Source organism: Phoxinus phoxinus (assembly GCF_949152265.1).
Source record: "Phoxinus phoxinus genome assembly, chromosome: 4".
Taxonomy (NCBI): Eukaryota; Metazoa; Chordata; class Actinopteri; order Cypriniformes; family Leuciscidae; genus Phoxinus; species Phoxinus phoxinus.
In genome coordinates, this window is record NC_136879.1 from 40,742,110 (window position 1) to 40,763,575 (window position 21,466).

Below are 21,466 nucleotides of genomic sequence, written 5' to 3' on the forward strand. Positions count from 1 at the left end.
TCATCCATACAAATCACGAAAAAAAACTGTGACAAATGATTGAGCCTTGCTTCAAAGAAACGCCTGGTTGAATTCACCGTACAATAAAACGAGGTGGATCACGAATAAAAGCGCTCTGTATCTGCTGCTCACTTGCATTCGTTTAGTTGGCAAGAATGGGTTTCGTCGATAGTTCATGTTTAGATAATGCAAGATTGTTGACAAACACAAGTAAATAAATGCCGACAGCAACTTGTAAACAGAGCGTACACGAGGAGAACTGTGCTCGTGCATGCTCGCTCGTGCACACGTTTAATAGGCGTTCCCTGTCGGGAGCAGGTAGTGTTGCGCATGTGCATTTTTTCAAAAAGTGGAGAGGGCGGTTCTTTTCTAAAATTCGGGAAAATCTTCCTCTATACCTTTAATATAACAATATCTAGTGTAAATGATAAATCACGTTTGAGATTTGTGCTGGCTTCTGTATACAGGCCACTAGGGCACCATAAAGATTTTATCAAAGAATAAGTTGATTTTCAATTAGAGTTAATACTGGCTGCAGATAAAGCCCTAATTGTTGGTGATTTTAATATACATGTAGATAACGAAAAAGATGCATTGGGATTGACATTTAAAGACTAGTTACGCTAACTCCAATAGAGTTACACTAATTTCTATTATCACTGTAAAGCTGCTTTGAAACAATCCATACTGTTAAAAGCGCTATATAAATGAGGATGACTTGACTTGACTATACAGGCCACTATACACTTTCTCAGAGTTAGCAGATAAAAGCAGATAAAGCCCTAATTGTTGGTGATTTTAATATCCATGTTGATAATGAAAAAGACGCATTGGGATTGACATTTACAGACATCATAAACTCTATTGCAGTTAGACAACACGTGTCAGGACCTACTCATTGTCGTAATCATACTTTATATTGTCACATGGAATCAATGTTGATGAAACCTAAATTAATTGAGTTGTATATACATGCTTTATTTGTGTAATTTCAAAGACCTGCTATGTTCATTGTTTTCAGTGTAGCTAAGCTAAATTTGGTGCTGTCATTTGAACACGTACAACTGCGGCATACATCTTATTTTTGTCATACAAAAATATTTTATTTATTTAGTTGTTGCTGAGGAATCAGTGACAGTGACAATTTGATATCTTCTAACTTTTCTAAAAGTTTAATAAAATTATATTATATTATAAAATGAAACAAATCAGTTAAACTGATACATCTAATGTGTTAATTATTATAAATTTTGTAAAATAGTTTTGATTTCGTCAGATCAAATAAAAAATGCTGGAAATATTCCTGACATCCTACAAGAGAAGAACAAGCAGGAGAAACTCCAGATGTAACAACAATTGTAATATATCTGACATACTATGGTAAATAAATGTATACTATCGACTTTGTTAAAGTGGAGAATGAGGATAAAAAAAAATTAAAAAAAGCGTCAACACCTCTTTCCCACTTTTATAAAAAGAATAAATAAAAACGAAATAAATCGTCAATATCAGAGTATCTTGCAATTAACGATTTAACAGGGTAAATGGTATGCAAAATTTTAAAATGTATTTCTTTGATTTTATTATTAATTCAATATTTAAAGGGGACTAACCAAGCAGACTTCTAATTAATATTATTAATAATAGAGTTCCAAAAAAAAAAATCCTCTAGGTGATATTTTATTTTGTATTTGAAATATTGTACAAATATGTTTTTTTTATTGCAATTTTGTATCAATCAATTCAGTGCCGTTTAATACCAGTATTAATTTAGGATTTATCATTAATGTGGAGTTAAATTTGAATATGACTTTTGATACGATGAATCAGAGTAGGGGAAATAGATTTAATGACAGAATTAAGTTTCTTAAAATGCTTTTATTTTGAGTTCGTTCTGTTAGTGACGTCATTTGTAATGGACCGGGCGGTCGCGTGTGCTCAGTCAGAACAACAGCCCGTGACTGGAGAGAGTCAGTCAGGTAGGTCTCTGCATTAAAGAGGGAAAATAGGATTTATTAAAGTGAAGTTTTGAGTTTATATTAATTATGGAAAGTGGCAAAAAACCGGAACAAGTTTATGTATGCGTTTTTCTGCCATCAGTTTGATGTATTTTATGTCTTAAAAAAAAATCTCCACTTATCATTTGGGTGGATTGAGTCTGTGGTAATCTCTTTTAAATGTGTTTAGCTTTCATTGTGATTAGGGCTGCACGATTTGGGAAAAAATGTCATATTGCGATTATTGAGGTCAATGTTGCGATATTTGTGTGAGTTTTATTCAGCGACCACCTATCTGAGGTTTGGACGCGTGTGGTGTGTGTGGTGTGTGTGGTGTGTGTGTGTGTGTGTGTGTTTCCCACACATAGACTAATTTGTGGCGGTGCGCCACAGAATCAACACCGGCCGCCACATATTGTGTTTTTTGGCGGTCGCCAAAGCGAATGTTTATCCCGCCAAAGCCTTATTTGATCGCTGAATGATTGTAGATGACTGACAACTGCGCTTGAGACATTCAGCTGACACAAACCACACTTTCAATAAACCCAAAACCTGTATTCAGTGATCGCTAATGACTCTTTTGAACCGATTCCATTTAATAAATGGTTAAAACAACTGATCTGTCTAACACTGAACTCACCAGACGTCTGAATCAGTGTATAACAAATTGGTAATACTTTACAATAAAGTTACATTTATTAAACTATATTAGTTAAAATTAACTATTAATAAACTGCAATTCTACAGCATTTTTTTTTTCACCATTTATAGTAGCCTTATTGAAATCAAAAGTTGTATTTGTTAACATTAGTTAGCCTAATGCACTGTGAATAACATGAATGAATGAACAGCTGTATTTTTATTAACTAGATTAATACATAATGCAGTAATAAATGTGGCTACTGCTCATTTTTAATTACGCTTAAATTATTATTTTCAGCACTGAAGTATTTTTTTTTACTTGTTCTACCTCACCTGTTTGTTAAATAGGCCTACTGTTTTTTTTTTTAAGTTCAATGTTTTTTAATTTATTATATTGAGACTTGTAACATTTGTTATCATCATGATAATTGTGTCATTTTTATGATGAAAATTGAGGGAGCAAAAGCTGTATCGGCTTCAAATATCGGCCCAAGAAAATCGGCAGCCCGTATCGTAAAAAAAATCGGTATCGACACAAAAAAATCCATATCGGTCTATTCCTAATGCTTTGTTCAAACTCAGTCTGTGGATCATTTTCTGAAATCCCCCTTTGCTAATGGTGTATATGTCTCCTGCCAAGCAGTGCGTTATGGAGTCTGTGATAAATGGCAATGAAACTGTTGCTTTAACCAATCAGAGAATAAGTCAGATTTATTCAGCCAATCAGATTTCGAGTCGACTGCACCTGGGCCATCGTAGGCATTTTCCAATCCGTCGTAGATAGGGCTGAAACGTTTTCTCGAGTTACTCGATTACAAAAATTCCTCGAGGCAAAAACTCTGCCTCGAAGCCTCGTTAAATTCCTATGACGCGCACTATACGGCACGCGCAGGGATGTAATTGTTTCACACGGACCGTTGTTCAAGCGCCCCAGATAGCAGACCGATGTCGATTCAACGTTGATTTTTAGTTGTAAAGGTTAGTATCAATCATCAATCAAATTTCAACGTTGAATCAACTTCAGAACGTTATTACACCGAAAATAAAACATCGATTCAACATTGAAATGCGGTTGAATGGCGTGTCTGACGTTGATTCAACGTTAATTCGATGAGCAAAACGATGTTGTTTCAATGTCACGAGAAACGTCGTTTCCACATTGATTCAATGTCAGTTTGCTATCTGGGGCACCATAGCGCGTGATAAATTTTTCATTTAGTTGGCGCGATGGCGGAGAGTAAAGATGTCCATAAACGGCAGAGAATGTCTAAAGTTCAGCATCTCAACCGAAAACATCCACTCCATGCTGTTTCACCAAGCGTCGCTGAAACAAGGTCACGTAGCCTAAGCCTATACATTGATGTTCGCTGATTTTAATCCCATACTGTATTTTTAGCGATGTCATGATGCGGTTTGACTAGATATGATGTTTAGCTGTGATGTTTTTAAGTAGTAAACATATTCACGTTCAATTGCAAGAGAGTTACCCCTCACACACACACACACACGCGCGCGCATGCACCCTCGTCTCTCTCATGCGCCAGTCAGACCAATTGCGGCAATGCATCACATATGCTCAAACTTTTATGTAGCCACGCAACAATAATTTCAGCATGCATTCACTGTATACACCGGGACGTGATGGAGGAACAAATATTGTATTGCGGTCTTTGCGAGACCTTGTTTGTATGTCACGTGACTCACGTCTGCCAAATAGTTAGACAACAACAAAAAATGAAACTCCCCAGCCTGCTTCTCCAAATCCACTCGTACTTTTGGGGAAGACATTATAATCGGCTACCAAAGTAATTGAGCATAGAACATTTTCAATTAAACAAAAAAATATAATACTTCAAAACGTGCTAATATACTTCAACTAGCCTAAGTGAAAAACAAAATGCTGTTCTTTTTCTATTTAACAAAATGCATATTTGCAATAAAACATTCCCCTTTTCAAAGCTACACTATGTGTAGGTGTCTCCAACGCATGCAATTTGAAGCATCTGTTAGATTTTTCGAACGGATGCTTCACCTAAAATGCACCGTGATGCAAGCCAACTGCAGAGTTCTATTGAAAATGAATGTATGTATTTCTGCCGTACCAAACTGCAATGAAGCAACTGGTCTGACCGTTTTATATTAAGTGGCCCTAATACCTGTGAACTTACATGGTAACTACATGTGTACATAGTATGTAACTACAGTGTAAGTACACATTAGTACATAGTATCTACAACTGTATTATTAGTGTAACTACACGTATGTAACAACCCACGTAATGGTATGTGTAAGTACAAATGTGTAACAGGACATTGGTAACAACACTTTTTTCACATTAGTAAGTACACATGTGTAACTACATTTTGTATCAACAATATGTAGCCTATTTGTTGTTCCAATTCCACTTGCAGTCTTAGATACTGCAGTTACCAGTTTGGGTATAAATGTATTTAATTTCCAACAAGTGGACAGTTCCTATGGAATTATCATGTAACGACACTGATGTACACAACAATTACCTTAACAATTACACTTTATATTAAGTGGACAGTTCCTGAGGAGTTACCATGTAACACTGGTATCACAAGGTGAAACTTTAGTTGTAATTCAGCATTAGTCCTGCCAGTCATAAATACATGTATTCCAACTGGTAACTGCAGTATCTAAAACTGCATGTGGAAGTGGAACAACAAATAGGCTATATATTGTTGTTACAAAATGTAGTTACATAATTACTGTTACACACGTGTACTTACTGAAGTGAAAAAATGTTGTTACCAATGTCCTGTTACACATTTGTACTTACACATACCATTCTGAGGGTTGTTACATATGTGTAGTTACGCAAATGTTACAGCTGTAGATACTATGTACTAATGTGTACTTACACTGTAGTTACCATGTAAGTTCACAGCTATTAGGGCCACTTAATATAAAGTGGGACCCTAACGGGTCAGCTTCACCCTTTCCGTAACAACATTGAAAGTTCAGCCAACATGAAGGACCCAAACACTACGGGTGTTTTTCTCTTCTCCGTAAATAAATCTTGTAGCAGAGCTACAGCAAGCGTTTTTCAGTGGTGGAAAACCATTAGCTACTAAAACCTCTTTGTCGCTGTGGAGTAGGGATGGCGAAAACTAAAAAAATGATTGACCGACCACCAAGCCTCATTAGCCGGTTGAAACCGGTTAACCGATTAGTTTAAAATATGCTAAGCTATTTGAAATAACAGCCATTTCGAGCCGCTCCTGCAATTTCACAACTCTGTCGCATCTCTCTGCCGCTCTGCCTCCCGCTCACACACAGACACACATGGCGCCGGCGCCGCCCTTCCACTCACGTCACTTTTTTAAAATCTCCTACAGCGCGAAACATGAGTCCTGCAAACGCGCCGCCGAGGAGCTTGTATGTAATCGGAGGACAAATGGCTCCTTAGTTTTGAAATCGTTTGGGTACAAGGTGATCGCGTTGAAAATAAAGGCGTTTGTCTAGCGTTAGCAGCTCATTTGAAACATTGCCGCGGCTCAATTAAGAAATTGACAGCTCAGAAGAGATGCCACTTTAGTTTGAGGTAGTGCTAACAATAATGAAGAAAGATGATGATCATCATCACCTTATCTGTTCCCACTGAAATGTAGATGTAATGTATTTCCATATTTAAGCACTGTATCAAGTTGCAACTTACTGTCTCATTCTTTTTGGTGAAATGGTCCCACGCACTACTTTTCTTTGCGCGCTTCATCCTGTCGTCTGCCCTGGCTCTAATCTCGAGTGTGTTAGCCTGTAGCCTTTACTTTTCGCAAACCTTGTGAGCGCGCGAACCCAAACGCTGTGACCTCGCGCCGAATGTTTTTATTGGTTTATTAAGTACAAACAGGAGAGTTATGAAAAATTTAGTGTGAGGGATTTGCTCACTTCACACAAAAAGTCCACTGTCTAAAATAGCCTAATTTAGAGATCACTTTTTTTTTCTTTTTTTTACCGACAACTTTGATCGGTTAACGTGTACGGTCAACCATCGGTCAAACGGTCATCGGTTTACATCCCTACTGTGGAGCGCCCAGTGCATGGTTGCATAGCAACGACAGACGCCACGGGAGAATCGGACCGAATTTTACTATTAATAAAATATAAGCTAATGTGCATTGTAAATGTCATTCTGTGATAAACGTGATCATTTTTGTAACTATAATCATGAAATGTTCGTGCTATTTCATCTGTTTCATCTAGTTATGATCAACTATGATCAACTAAAATCAACTATAATTGTTTTTTTTACAGTATAATATGCAAAATACAATTATTTGTATAATATAATTTGATTAAATTTATGAAAAGGACTCGAAAGATGATGCATGCATATAATTAGGTTTAACAAAATGGCTTTATAAAGGTAAAAATGCCAATATTAGGTAAAAATGAATAGAAACGTATTGGAAAAAATAATTTCTGTCACTGCTGTGAACTGACCACCACACAGAGTATGAAGAATATCCAAAACTTTAGTGAGTCGGCTGTCCACGACAGTCCTAAACCTGCCAAAGTACCAACACAATAAACTGAGCAAAATATCGTCTAATAATCGTTATCCAGAAAATATTGAGATTTTTTTTTTTCAATATCGCACACCCCTATGCGATATACATTGCAGCCTCTTGCGATAACGATATATATCACAAACCATTTCAGAACAGGTTACACAGACCCTAAGGAAAGCCAAACAACTGCTGAATGGTTTTTTAAAAGAAAGAAAGAACGATGTAGTTTTGAGAACATTTATTGTGCAAAACAGTAATTATTGTTGCAAATAAAATTCAAGTACACTAGCTGCAGAGACTTTTAGTAGTCCTAATGTTTATATTATGGCTAGCAGCTAATGAAACCCCAAATTCAAAATTAGAATATTGTGAAAAGGTTTTCATAAAGCTGTAAGCCATAATCATCAAAATTATAACAAAGGCTTGTAATATCTCACTTTGCATGTAATAAGAGTCTATATAATATGAGTTTCACCTTTTACTTTTGCATGATATTCAAATTTTTCGAGTTTCACCTGTATACGTCAACTAAAGAAAATGCAAAGTTGATTTACAGTAGTGCCATGCCATAGACAGTAAAAAGTGCAGAACAGTGCAGAAGGCACTCCAAATGTAGTTTTAGTTTGGCTATTTTTTTAAAGGACACAAAAGATGCAAAGAGCAGAAAAACTGATGTCTTCTCAATTAAAAAGCAACACAACAACGAATCTTAAAATCAGGCACACACAGATATTTTGTGTTTACACCACTATTTTGTGAATACGCGCTGGTATTCAGTGCCATGTTTCGTTTTGAGGTGGTAGAACAGATTAGTCGCGTGTGTTACCGAACTGTTGCCCCACACACTCTGTATAGTTTGCTGCTGCTCGTTGGACGGCTTAAATCCGAACCAAGTCCAAATAATGGATGTTGCACCGATCTTTTTCACCAGCTCCTCCGTTTCGCTGTCAGTCATGTTTACTCAACGACGAATATGATGCGTTTCAGCCGGTTGCAGCTCGTGGCTCTAAATTTTGCGGGTAGATTGCGTCATCAACATGCATTATCGCGATGGTGCAATAGAATTCAAATCTCTATCCTAGGCCAATTTTGTATCTTTTATTTCGCCCATTACTACTACCAGCCATTATGGCCCATTAACAGATTGTTTCTCTCACATATTCTACTAGCCAGCCATTACTGACACATTGTTTAACGATCTGACAGCAATTACCAAGAACAAGGCACTTTGAGATGTAAATCGAACTCCCGGGATGCATTCAAACTCCTCGTCAGGCTTATATCGATATCTATATTTAACTGTTTTCCATTTCTTTGTTTTTGTTTTGTTTTCGTTCTTTCATTCTTCTGTATGTGTGTAATTTTTTTGCAAAAAAACTCCTCGTCAGGCGTGGTTGTTGTAGGCGTTGGTGCGGCCATTGTTTTGGTATACAAAATAGGCGCTAACCAGGATGCTAACGTCACCTACAGGAGCCCAGGTGACCAATAATAGCCTTGCGAATGAGCTCGCGATTCACAACTTCACCAGGCTTGAAAAAGCCTCGGAACCTGAATTGAAAACAACATTCATAAGCAAACACATAGGCTAAAGCCCATAACAGGTTTGAATATTAAAGGCTGCTTAATATTCGTTCCTAATTTTTTTTTAAATAGCCTATTCGAATAACAAAGTTCGGAGTCAAAGCCCTAACCCCTTAAGACATTGGTCCTGGCTTTTGTTCACACAGGGCACATTCCGCGTTGATGCCGGGATCAGTCGCGGAACGTGCCCTGTGTGAACAGAAGACAGGACCAATGTCGTTAGGGCTTTGACTCTGATCTCTTTTCCCCTTACCCCATATTTACACTGCACATCGGCGCATTACGGCTCAGATAAGGTTTTATTCCGTCCTCCACGCAGTGCCAACTCACCAGGAGCATTTCAGAAGCGAAGCGACTGGATGCGCAAGACCACGTGATTTGCCTGACTGACGTGTTTTTTCTTGATTTTTGGGTTTCTACTAGGGCTGCACGATATTGGAAAAAAAATTACATTAATAATGTATATTCCATGATATTAATAATTTCACTAATAAGCAAGCTTCATTACAAGTGACAAAAAAGGTCACTTAATATTTTATTCCAAAATTAGAACATTTCTGTAAACACAAAAGCAGAACAAATTTTTTAATAAAACAGCAGCTTTACACAAACCCCCTGATTGGTTTACAACAATATAACTTAAAATAAATATACTTTTTATAAAACAACTTAAGCATTTTGGTTCACATTCTTTTAAGTCAACTTTTCTTAGCCAAAGTGCCAAAGTAAAACAGTGTTGATGTTGGTCATCATAATCATATGAAATAAACAAAATGATATAAAACTTTAATATATTTTGTATTAAATCTTCTAAACAGATTAGAGAACATGTTTCTGTAAACAGAAAAGCTGAACACATTTAAACAGCAGCTTTACACCATAACACCTGTCAGCGTCGCCGCTCCCACCACGCGCATCAAGAGCTGAGGGAGCACCAAAAAAATAGCCTAATGAAAAATCAATAATTAATATAGCTGCAAGCAGCGATTACGGGCCCAAGCCGGTGGCACCGCCACCCTGGTGCCTTTAGTTACACTAAAGGCACCGGGGTGGCGGTGCCCCCGGCTTGGGCCCTCCATCGCTGCTTGCAGCTATATTTATTTATATATATATATATATAAAGCCGCCACCCCGTTGCCTTTCGGGTTCCTGTGCACGACGGGCAATAACGTAACCCGCTTTGACTGTGGAGAGGGCAATATAGCCCTATGTATCACTCGATTTTATTTAACCAAATGTTTTTTTAACAAAATATGTTATTTATCTGATTCATCCAACCCTATACTGCACTCTTTTACTAATACTATATTATATTTCATCGTTTTCATGTCTTGCCCTCAAACATATCTGTTTAATCTGCTTATTTTTAAGTTACACATAATACATTGATTGAAAAAGAAACTCAAACTTTTTGTTTATGGTAATATTATTTGATACAGAAAGAAATAAGTGAGACTGTGGGAGTGAGGGGAGGGTAATGACAGCCAAAGGGAGACAGAGACAGATAACTTTTGAAACTAAAAAAATGACATCCTAACTTTGATAATGTTTAAATATACATAAAAATGCAGCATAGAATTAATTGAAATTAGTGTACTTTAAAACACTTGTTTAAAATAAAAAACACATTTATACATAGTATAAAACACTAGATGGCACAATTGTTCATAGTCTTTCTGCTCCCCTCCCCACACACACAGACAGGGGGGGGCTGTCTGTGTGTGTGTGTGTGTGCCCTCCCTCCCCTCCCCACACAGACACACAGACACACACACACACACACACACACACACACAGAATGGCTGGGGGAACTCTGTCAGAGAGAGGCAGAGAGAGACAAAACCACATTCAAACCAAAATATCTGACTTCCTGTTGGTCAGAGCTAATGACTGTAAATCAGAAAGTTGTCCGGCTCGATGTGCACAATATACATACCAAGTTTTGTGACTGTAGGTAAAACTAACCCCCCCACTTTTGTCAAAAGTAACACACTTCCTGCTGCCAGTTGGTGGCGCTATAACTTTGACTCACATTAGTTACATCCATGTGATCGGCCTCTTACAACAAACACGCTACTGAAGTTTCATCAAGATCAATTAATGTATGAAGACGTTATAACACATCGTGTTTCTCTTTTCTCGCCATAATTTCGTTTCCTCGCCACGGCCAAACTGTTCGAGATATCAAAAATCCGTCAGCAATTTAGTATCCTCAATGTCTTGACGTCATGCTGACCGAGTTTGGTTGCGATTGGATGAATTTTCTAGAAAGAGTGTTTCAAATTCCAGGGGCATGCGTTTTCATACCACCCACAATAGCCGACTTCCTGTTGGGCTGGCGTAAAACTTAGAGCACGAAAGTTGTTCGGCCCGATGAGATCTAAATGTGTACTGAGTTTCATATTATTACATGCAAGCGTGTTTGATATACGGACAAGTGTTTGAATCCCATTCCAGGGGGCGCTGTCGAGCCCCCCTGCCACGCCCGGGTACCAGCTTCAGCCCGGCCCTGATGGCCGCGGGTTCTGACCTGTGTGCAAAATTTCAAGAGTTTTCGAGCACGTTAAGGGCCCCAAAAGTGCCCGAGATTTTGCACACAGCAGAGAAAGGGTTAAACTAAACTAGCCCCCCTCCTCACACACACACACACACACACACATACATACACACACACATACATACACAGATCCCCCCCTCCCCTCCCCACCCCACACAGACAGACACACACACACAGAATGGCAGAGAGACAGAGAGAGACACAATTCACATTCAAACCACAATATCTGACTTTCTGTTGGTCGGAGCTAATGACTGTAAATTAGAAAGTTGTTCGGCTTGATAAGATCAAAATACACGCTGAGTTTTGTAACTGTAGGTAAAACTATAACTAAGTTATAACACACTTTATGCATCCTTTTTTAATCATAAATTCGTTTCCTCGCCACGGCCAAACCGTTCGAGATATCAAAAATCCGTCCGCAATTTAGCATCCTCAATGTCTTGACTTCATGCACACCGAGTTTCGTGGTCATCGGATGAATTCTCTGGGAGAAGTGTTTCAAATGCCAGAACATGCGTTTCCATACAGCCCATAATAGCCGACTTCCTGTTGGACTGGCGTAAAACTTAGAGCACGAAAGTTGTTCGGCCCGATGAGATCTATATGTGTACCGAGTTTCATATTATTACATGCAAGCGTGTTTGATATATGGACATGTTTTTGAATCCCATTCCAGGGGGCGCTGCCGAGCCCCCCTGCCACGCCCGGGTCCCAGCTTCAGCGTGGCCGGGTTCTGACATTTGTGCTTAGTTTCAAGAATTTTTGAGCCTGTTAAGGCCCCCAAAAGTGCCCAAAAGGTAGTAAAATAATAATAATAATAAAGAAGAAGAAGAATAATAATCCTTAGAAAAACAATAGGGCCTTCGCCTTTTCAAGGCTTGGGCCCTAATAATGGCAATATTATTTCAGTATAGAAATACAGACATTCCAAGTCTCCCGGAAGTTCCGGGAGTCTTCCGCATATTGATAGCGGCTGACTGATGCCCGCGAATTAGTTAAAATCTCCGGAATCTAGAGCGAGCGCGCCCGCGAGACAGAGACTGTGCTTCAAACCGCGCAGCGCGTGCATGGCAGAGAGAGCAAGAGACCGCGCGCGTGTGCCTCATGAAGCACATTTAATATCTCCCACTGGTGCTACTGTGCTACTACCCTTCACATTGCATGTTCCGACGATGTGACTATCGCTCACTCGCACATCGCGATGTCGATGTTAAAATCGAATATCGTTCAGCCCTAGTTTCTACCAAGGATATATTGGTGTGCAATACAATTGGGTGTTTATTTTGAAATTTACAGGATTTTTTAAACTTTTATTTTGTATTTACGGTGCGGCTTGGACGTAACGTAACGCACCGCAGACGTGTGCCGTGTAAATATCGCTATCAGCCCTCATTTATTTATTTCATATAAAAATGCACCATTTATTGGTGTGTAATTTGTAGTGGATATTTGTCCCTTCTTAAATATCGGCATCGGCCGATACGTTTTTCTGATTGGCCGATGTGTTGGAAGCGGGACTTTTATTTTGACGATGCTCCGGACTTTTATTTTGACAGGCGGCGCTGAGAACACCAGCGCCTGATCACACATCGCTCTCACATTCTCCGACCGTCTTCATTAGTTTACGATCTCTGTCAGTCATTTCTAATACTTTGTTAGACAGAACTGGTAAACAAAGTAAATGGTATGTGAAAGAGTAAAGCGCTCACTTTTATGTTATTTGTAACAGAAAAGGCAAACAATCAGGTTTAAAGGGTTAGTTCACCCAAAAATGAAAATAATGTCATTAATGACTCACCCTCATGTCGTTCTAAGCCCGTAAGACCTCCGTTCATCTTCGGAACACAGTTTAAGATATTTTAGATTTAGTCCGAGAGCTTTCTGTCCGTCCATTGAAACTGTATATACAGTATACTGTCCATGTCCATAAAGGTAATAAAAACATCATCAAAGTAGTCCATGTGACATCAGTGGGTTAGTTAGAAAATTTTGAAGCATCGAAAATACTTTTTGGTCCAAAAATAACACAAAATAAGACTTTATTCAGCATTGTATTCTCTCCCGGGTCTGTTGTCAATCCTTCACAGTTACGCTGATGGCGTAAGACGCTGATGACGTCCAGAAAGGCTAAAGTTAGAAAGACCCAAACGTGCTATGAGGGTCTGCTGGGAACATTTGGCCGAGTCTCCTGTCAGAGGGATTTTCAACTCCCACCTCCGACCGGATCCCGAGGGAGTCTGGAGATATTGAGTCTGAATGGACCATGTTCTCAACCTCCATTGTCGATGCGGCCGCTCGGAGCTGTGGCCGTAAGGTATCTGGTGCCTGTCGAGGCGGCAATCCCCGAACCCGGTGGTGGACACCGGAAGTAAGGGATGTCGTCAAGCTGAAGGAGTCCTATCAGGCTTGGCTGGCTTGTGGGACTCCAGAGGCAGCTGACGGGTACCGGCAGGCCATGCGGACTGCAGCCCGGGTGGTTGTGGAGGAAAAAAATCGGAGTTCGGTGAGGCCATGGAGAAGGATGGGGATGAGGATCTTCTCCGGGGGTGGAGAAGATCCGCCCTGAGTACCTCAAGTCTCTGGATGTTGTGGGGCTGTCTTGGCTGACACGCCTCTGCAGTATCGCGTGGCGGTCAGGGACAGTACCTTTGGGCTGGCAGACCGGGGTGGTGGTCCCTCTTTTTAAGAAGGGGGACTGGAGGATGTGTTCCAACTACAGGGGGATCACACTTCTCAGCCTCACCGGGAAAGTCTATGCCAGGGTACTGGAGAGGAGAATAAGGCCGATAGTAGAACCCCAGGATTCAGGAGGTACAGTGCGGATTTCGTCCCGGTCGTGGAACACTGGACCAGCTCTATACCCTCTCTAGGGTGCTGGAGGGTTCATGGGAGTTTGCCCAACCAATCCACATGTGCTTTGTGGATCTGGAGAAGGCATTCGACTGTGTCCCTCGCGGTGTTCTGTGGAGGGTGCTCTAAGAGTATGAGGTCCGGGGCCCTTTGCTAAGAGCTGTTCGGTCCCTGTACGACCGGAGCAGGAGCTTGGTTCGCATTGCCGGCACTTTAGGTTGGTGAAGAGTTCCTTCCTCAAGTGGAGGAGTTCAAGTATCTTGGGGTCCTGTTCACGAGTGAGGGAAGGATGGAACGGTAGATTGACAGACGGATCGGGGGTTCAGCTTCTGCAGTAATGCAGTCGTAGAGCTGAGCTGCAAGGCGAAGCTCTCGATTTACCAGTCAATCTACGTTCCTACTCTCACCTATGGCCATGAGCTGTGGGTCATGACCGAAAGGACAAGATACAGATGTGAATATGCGGATAAATGCGAATACAGGTGGCCGAAATAAGCTTTCTCCGCAGGGTGGCTGGGTGATCCCTCAAAGATAGGGTGAGAAGCTCGGCCACTCTGGAGGAGCTCAGAGTAGAGCCGCTGCTCCTCCACATCGAGAGGGGTCAGCTGAGGTGGCTCGGGCATCTGTTCCGGATGCCTCCTGGACGCCTTCCCGGGAAGGTGTTCTGGGCATGTCCCAATAGGAGGAGACCCCAGTGAAGACCTAGGACACACTGGAGGGATTATATCTCCCGGCTGGCCTGGGAACGCCTCGGTGTCCCCCCGGAAGAGCTGGATGAATTGTCTGGGGAGAGGGAAGTCTCTGCATCTCTGCTTAGAATGCTGCCCCTTTGATAAACCGATCTCACTTGTTTTCTGTTATTAAATTAGGGTTTACTTGAATATTCACATTTATCCTCCTTTAACTCATTCTAACAACATAGGGCCCTATCTTGCACCCAGCGCAAATGACTTTGTACACCCGACGCATGTATCATTCCTATTTTGAACCCAATGCACAGCGGACTTTTCTCTCCACAGACGCACTTCGGTAAATTAGGGAATTAACTGTGGAAACTGTGAAGAGTTCAATGTATCCAGTGTTGTGGAATGAGATCGGGAGCTTGGTGAACTTGCTTACCTGTGTTGCTTCTGAACAACTCCGCCAACTAGAGCACCCTCTCGTGGCTGTAGACGGTAATGTTTTCTCTTGATTCATCTCAGTCAGTATGAATTAATTTTTATCTATAAGTCGCACCTGACTTTAAGTAGCAGGACCAGTCAAACTATGGAAAAAAAGTGTGACTTATAGTCTGGAAAATACGGTATATTAAATATATTAGTTTCACTTTTTAATTTGAATTTCTGAAATACATTAACTTTTGCACGATTTTCTAATTTTCTTAGTTTCACCTAATATAGTAATTGTGCCTTGCACCTGGCAAATCCGCCATTATAATAGCAATCCACCAAGGAATAAGCTCTCCTGCTTTTAACGGGAATGTGAGAGGACGATCCACCCACAAAGTTACTTACGTTTCAGATCGTTAAAATAGGGCCCTAAATGTTTTAATGTTCCAGACCCGATGGAAGTGAAAGAGCAAAGGTGATGATGCTGTAGTTTGTTTTTTCTCTAGTTTGCTGTAGTTTTTATCTCAGACATCGCCATAATGAATGAGCTGAAAACAGGGAACTTTTGGAGACAAAGAGGTTTTTAACTTGATGGCTCTTTTGTTTTTAAATGCAGATTGGATAAAAACACAGTGATCACAGTTCACACCTGCAGTGAATCCCCTCCCACAACAATTCACTAATAAATACTGGGAATATTCCCATCATCCTACAAGAGAAGGACAAACTCCCGGAGTAGCAGCTGGAATCTGTGTGACTGTTAAAGATGGAGTTTATTAAAGAGGAGATTGAAGACATGAGTGATCCAGAACCATCCAGAATAAAACCTGAAGATACTGAGGAACAAATAGGTTGGTGTTCATTCTTGATTCTTCATTGTTGACTGCTTTGCTAGATGTGAATTAATTATCATTTATCATCCATATACTGCTTGAGTAATACATCCAAATAATCATAACCTTGTATATAGCAATTTCAAACATATTTTTACTATATTAACAAGTAATGACAGAACAAACAGTGAAAGATCTGATCTCTGTTGGTCTCTGCTATTAAATAAGGATTAACTTGAACTGATTCTAACTTTGTGTATTTTAGACCAGGTGAGAGTGAAAGAGCAAAGACAAGAACTGAATGAAGTGGAGGAGAAACATCGTAAATTTACAATTCAAAGAACAAAAGCCAAAAAGCTGCACACCTGCACTCAGTGTGGAAACTGTTTCACACAGAAAGTAAACCTTAACGCACACATGAGAATTCACACTGGAGAGAAACCGTATACATGCACTCAGTGTGGAAAGAGTTTTTCTCAAGCATCAGGTCTCCGTTATCATCTGCGCATTCACTCTGGAGAAAAGCCATTTAGCTGTGATCAGTGTGGTAAAGATTTTATTTCATCATCAACACTAAAAAAACACTTGATAGTTCATTCAGACGAGAAGCCTTATGTGTGTTCTCTCTGTGGAAAGAGTTTTTCAAGGCTGGGCACTTTTAAACTGCACCAGAAAAAACACAATGAAGTGAGAGATCATGTGTGCTTTGACTGTGGGAAGAGCTTTACTACACCTGCTGAACTGAAACAGCATCAACGTATTCATACTGGAGAAAAACCGTACAAGTGCTCATATTGTGACAAGAGTTTCATTCAATCTAGATCTCTGAAATCACATGAGCGACTTCATACTGGAGAGAAGCCGTATCACTGTACTCAATGTGAGAAGAGTTTTAGATATAAAACAACTCTCAATTATCACCTGCATGTTCACTCTGGAGAAAACCTTACAAGTGCTCATATTGTGACAAGAGTTTCACTCATTCCGGAAACCTGAAATCACACGAGCGACGTCATACTGGAGAGAAGCCGTACGACTGTACTCAGTGTGAAAAGAGTTTCACAGAGAAAGGAGACCTTAAGACGCACATGAGAATTCACACTGGAGAGAAACCGTATACATGCACTCAGTGTGGAAAGAGTTTCACGTCTTCATCCAGACTCAGTTATCATCTGCACATGCACTCTGGAGAAAAGCCATTTAACTGTGATCAGTGTGATAAAGTGTTTATTTATTCATCACATCTAAAAATACACCTGGAAGTTCATTCAGATGAGAAGCCTTATGTGTGTTCTCTCTGTGGAAAGAGTTTCTCAAGGCTGAACAGTTTTAGACAGCACCAGAAAACACATAATGAAGTGAAAGATCATGTGTGTTTGGACTGTGGGAAGAGCTTTACTAAAACTAACCAACTGAAAATACACAGAAGAATTCATACTGGAGAAAAACCTTACAAGTGCTCATATTGTGACAAGAGCTGTGAGCAAAGAAACATATAGGTTGCGTAACTAATTCCTTCCAAATCCTGTGGACATCTCAGCGCAAATTGTTTGACGAGCACATCGTAGTGAAAGAGTTTTTAGCCAGACAAAATCCCCTTGCATTTCCTTATAGTTACTTTTCAGGTTTTTTGCGGAAGGAATATATCATCTTTGCGAACTTCTTGAGCCGCACATAAATAATTTAACACGTCGAATTCATGCACTTACTGTACCACAAATGGTATTGCGTTGTGTTTTTTTGCAACTGGTAGCCTACATACTTGCACGATCGGTGATGCACAGAATCTAGGGGAAAACACGGTTTGTCGAACCATTCGCAAGGTGGTCCTCGCTCTGCAGGAGTACATTAATAGTTTAATTAATAGTGTTACCCAGACATTTATCGACCATGTCCATAAGAGAGGGTTTTTATAAAATTGCCGGTAAGATATATTGATATTTTTCAAAAAGCAAATTTCACAATACAGTACATGTTAAGAATTTTTTTAAATCTTTTTTTTTTTTTATTCGGTTAATTTTATGATAGGATTCCCTATAGAGTCATTGGAGCAATAGACTGCACACATAGCAATCTCCACTTCTCTAGGAGAACATGAGGCAGATTACATTAATAGAAAGTCCTTTAATGTTCAGGTAGAGATTATGTGAACATTATTATTTTCTGTGAGATGAATCTTTAAATTAATAGTTAAACAATGATCAACTTTCCGTGAGTATGTTGTGTCAGCGCTTTGAGGAAAGCAAGTTAAATTTGGTACAGTAAAAACACTGTTAATTGGAATTGGGACAGCAAAACCTACACAATGGAGCAAGAGCAAGAGAAAGTTGCATTAATAAATATTCATGCTAAAGTGTTACTTGGTTAAATAAGTTCACATACTGAGATCAGTTTAATCCAGCTGTTTGATCTCCAATTAATTTATTTTTTAAATGTGGAGCCGCCTCAGCTCACAGTCCGGCTCCTTTAGTGTGCAGTCTAGCTCCATAGGCTCCTTTTGTAAAGGGCCCTGACTGAGTCTGTTTCCACCTGAAACATAATTAAACCACGCACATGATCATTACAAGTTTTCTGGAGGCTAATCAACTCACAAAAAGTTCCTTGACAAACACCTGTAATTTATGTCAAGGGTTTTAAATCCTTACCTTGTTTACATTTCTTCTGAAGCCTGTTCAGGTAGAGGCTTCAGTTTCTGGGACAGGTTGTGAAATAAGACCCATCTTCTCTGCTGTTGATGACTTTCCATGGCTCAAGAATCTTGGGTACATTTGTTCCAATTAGTAAGCCAATACCTGCATCAATTTGTGGAAGATGTACCTCCTTTCAATTTCTTAACATCCTTCTGTTGCAGAAAGTTTTCTTTTTAAACTGGAATCTCTATTTGTGAAGGAGGGAGATCAACAACATTGTTCTCATTCAGTCCGCTTATTTCCAGTTTGGTGAAAACATGTGTACTTGCAGACCTTTCCTGTCCAATGGTATGCAGGAGGATGTTTGTTTTCCTACCAGTTAGCTTTAATTCCTGTTCTGTGCAAAATGTTGCAGAACTTCATGGATCCAAGAAGGTGTAGGTCGTAACCTCATGATCAATTTTTTTTTTTTTTTTAACTTAACTCTAACTGGTACAATAGCCACACTAAATGACCAGCCCCAGTACAACCACAAGTTTCGCTGGGCTTTTCTGGGAGATGAAGTATGGTTGGATAATTTAGTGAGCACCTTTGAAAAGTCAGTCACTGCACACAACCTTTACTCATGTGACCTGGTAAAAAGCAACCATGGCACAAGATTATAGCCCTTAGATTTCAGAAAGTCAAGTTTTTCGTTCCTTGGCTTATGCTTCAGAGTGTTGCAAACATCCAATTCATGGTCTTTATTACAGTAAAAGCAGAGGGTCCATGGCTTACTTTTGCTACATCCTTTTCCTTTGTTCTTTGTTTTTTGAGTTCTGGAATAGGTGTCAAACTTGTTGCAAATGTGGTTTTCCTTTCTTTAACCTGAATGCCTACTTGACCCTACTTGATTTGTTTGGTTTGAATTTGAGATTGTCTTGTGCCATTTTGTTATCTTGAATATTGCCAAACAGTGGATAAGTAACAATCTTTGCCTGTTTGTTTACAAAACTGACCAAATCACAGAATAAGCGCGAGAGCAGATAAAGACGGCTGTTTTATGAAAATCTCAGCAATGTAATTTTGACGTTGCAAGATGTTGAACAAGATTCCTGTATCAACATGTGAAGGAATGCTCACATCTGTCCTTGGTGGCTGTGATTCAGCGAAGTCCTGTTGCCCATCATTGACTATTGGAACTGCATCAGCGTCAGGTACTAACTCACGAAAAGTTCTTTTGCCCTACTATTTTATCAGCTTTAAGGTTTTCTGCAGTTGTGGCAGCCCTTGCCGCTCTACCAAATGCACTAGAAACACTACGAGCTGGTTCATACATGGACACAAGCTGAAGTTTGGCTTCAGCTGCAGCAACAGTTTGGAGCTATAATTTTTCCTTCTTTGCTTTTGAGCTCAGCTTCCTCCCTCTCAAGCTCTTGTTTCTGCTTCAAAGAATTAGCTCGCGCAGACAGCTCTGCCCTTTCAGTTTCAAAATTCAGCCTAGAAGAAGCTGTAGATGAAACACCTGAGGCCACTTGACTATTAGATTTTTTACCAAAGAGAGGTAGTTGTGAAGAAGAAATAACCATTGAGACACTGTCAGTACATTCAACCTCTACATCACATTGCTCTGCCTCTTTGTATTGGAGTTTAACTCTTTCAATCCAGTCATTGACCTTGTCTACAAAGTGCTTAACTGCTTGAGACTTTGGTTCAAACCAGTGTAACTGATCCAAATATGCCTCATCATCTGCCAAAAGTTCTCTGGTTGCATTATTAATGTCTTAAAAATGAAATAAAGGACTGTGCAAACTCACCATTTATGCATTACACAGTGTCAGCATTACCAGAGTCCTCAAGCAAAGATTATATTTCTCTCATTTGTCTTGTTAAATGTCCCAGCTTGGCTTTTATAGTTCCCATTAACTGGTTAAGGCGTTCCTCTTGTGCTTTAACAGTCATCTGCGGCACTATTTTAGTAGTCGCATTCAATTCCTCTGTTTACATTGTAATCAATGTTCGTGTTCAAAGCGCGCATTGCGTTCCTCACGAAAGCAGATGAGATCGCCCTCTTGCGATGCTGAGTGGAGGCGCAAACATGGCGGGTTCATGACGCAGCAAAGTCCAATAATATCCAAAGTCCAATAATATCCCCAAAACGTCCAAAAAGACAGTGAAAGTTCACCAAAGTCCAATATTTAAATTCGTAGAGCATGTAATCCAAATGCCATCGTAGAATCTCAGCCACAATAGTTTGTTGTTGTCCAGAAACAAATGGGTTCTTACTCGTCACAGAAGTCAAATGCAAGTTTAATCAAACATACAAAAATAGACAAAATTTGTGTTGGATCCTGTATCCTATGATATTAAACCTTTATCTTGTGTTTCCTGAATCGTTTGAACACAAGTTTTGCGCAAACCAGTTCAAGTTCAATCTTCCATCACAAAAAGTGTGCGTAACCATTAAAGAAACAGAACAGATATTATACATTAAAAAAATATAGAAAATTATACTGAAAAATATAAATACAGGAAATGTTAGAATTGCCTCTCAAAGAAAGTTACAAACAAAGTTACAAACATTATACTTTCAGTTATTACCTGCTAAATCCACTCTAAGCAAACAATAATAATTTACACAATATTGACATATAAAATTGGCTCTTCATTTACATTTATCCTCCTTAAACTCATTCTGACAACTTAATATGTTTTAATATGTATATTTCAGACCAGATGGAAGTGAA

The 21,466-nt window shown here is 39.6% G+C and overlaps 1 long non-coding RNA gene across 1 annotated transcript; it reads left to right on the forward strand.

The window, feature by feature from the left end:
* Positions 1-1,923: 1,923 nt before the first annotated feature.
* Positions 1,924-21,211, forward strand: LOC306997673. Its single transcript, XR_013797424.1, has 3 exons — positions 1,924-1,979; positions 15,894-16,128; positions 16,376-21,211. It is a non-coding gene; the product is annotated as an uncharacterized lncRNA (long non-coding RNA).
* The last annotated feature ends 255 nt before the right edge of the window (positions 21,212-21,466 follow it).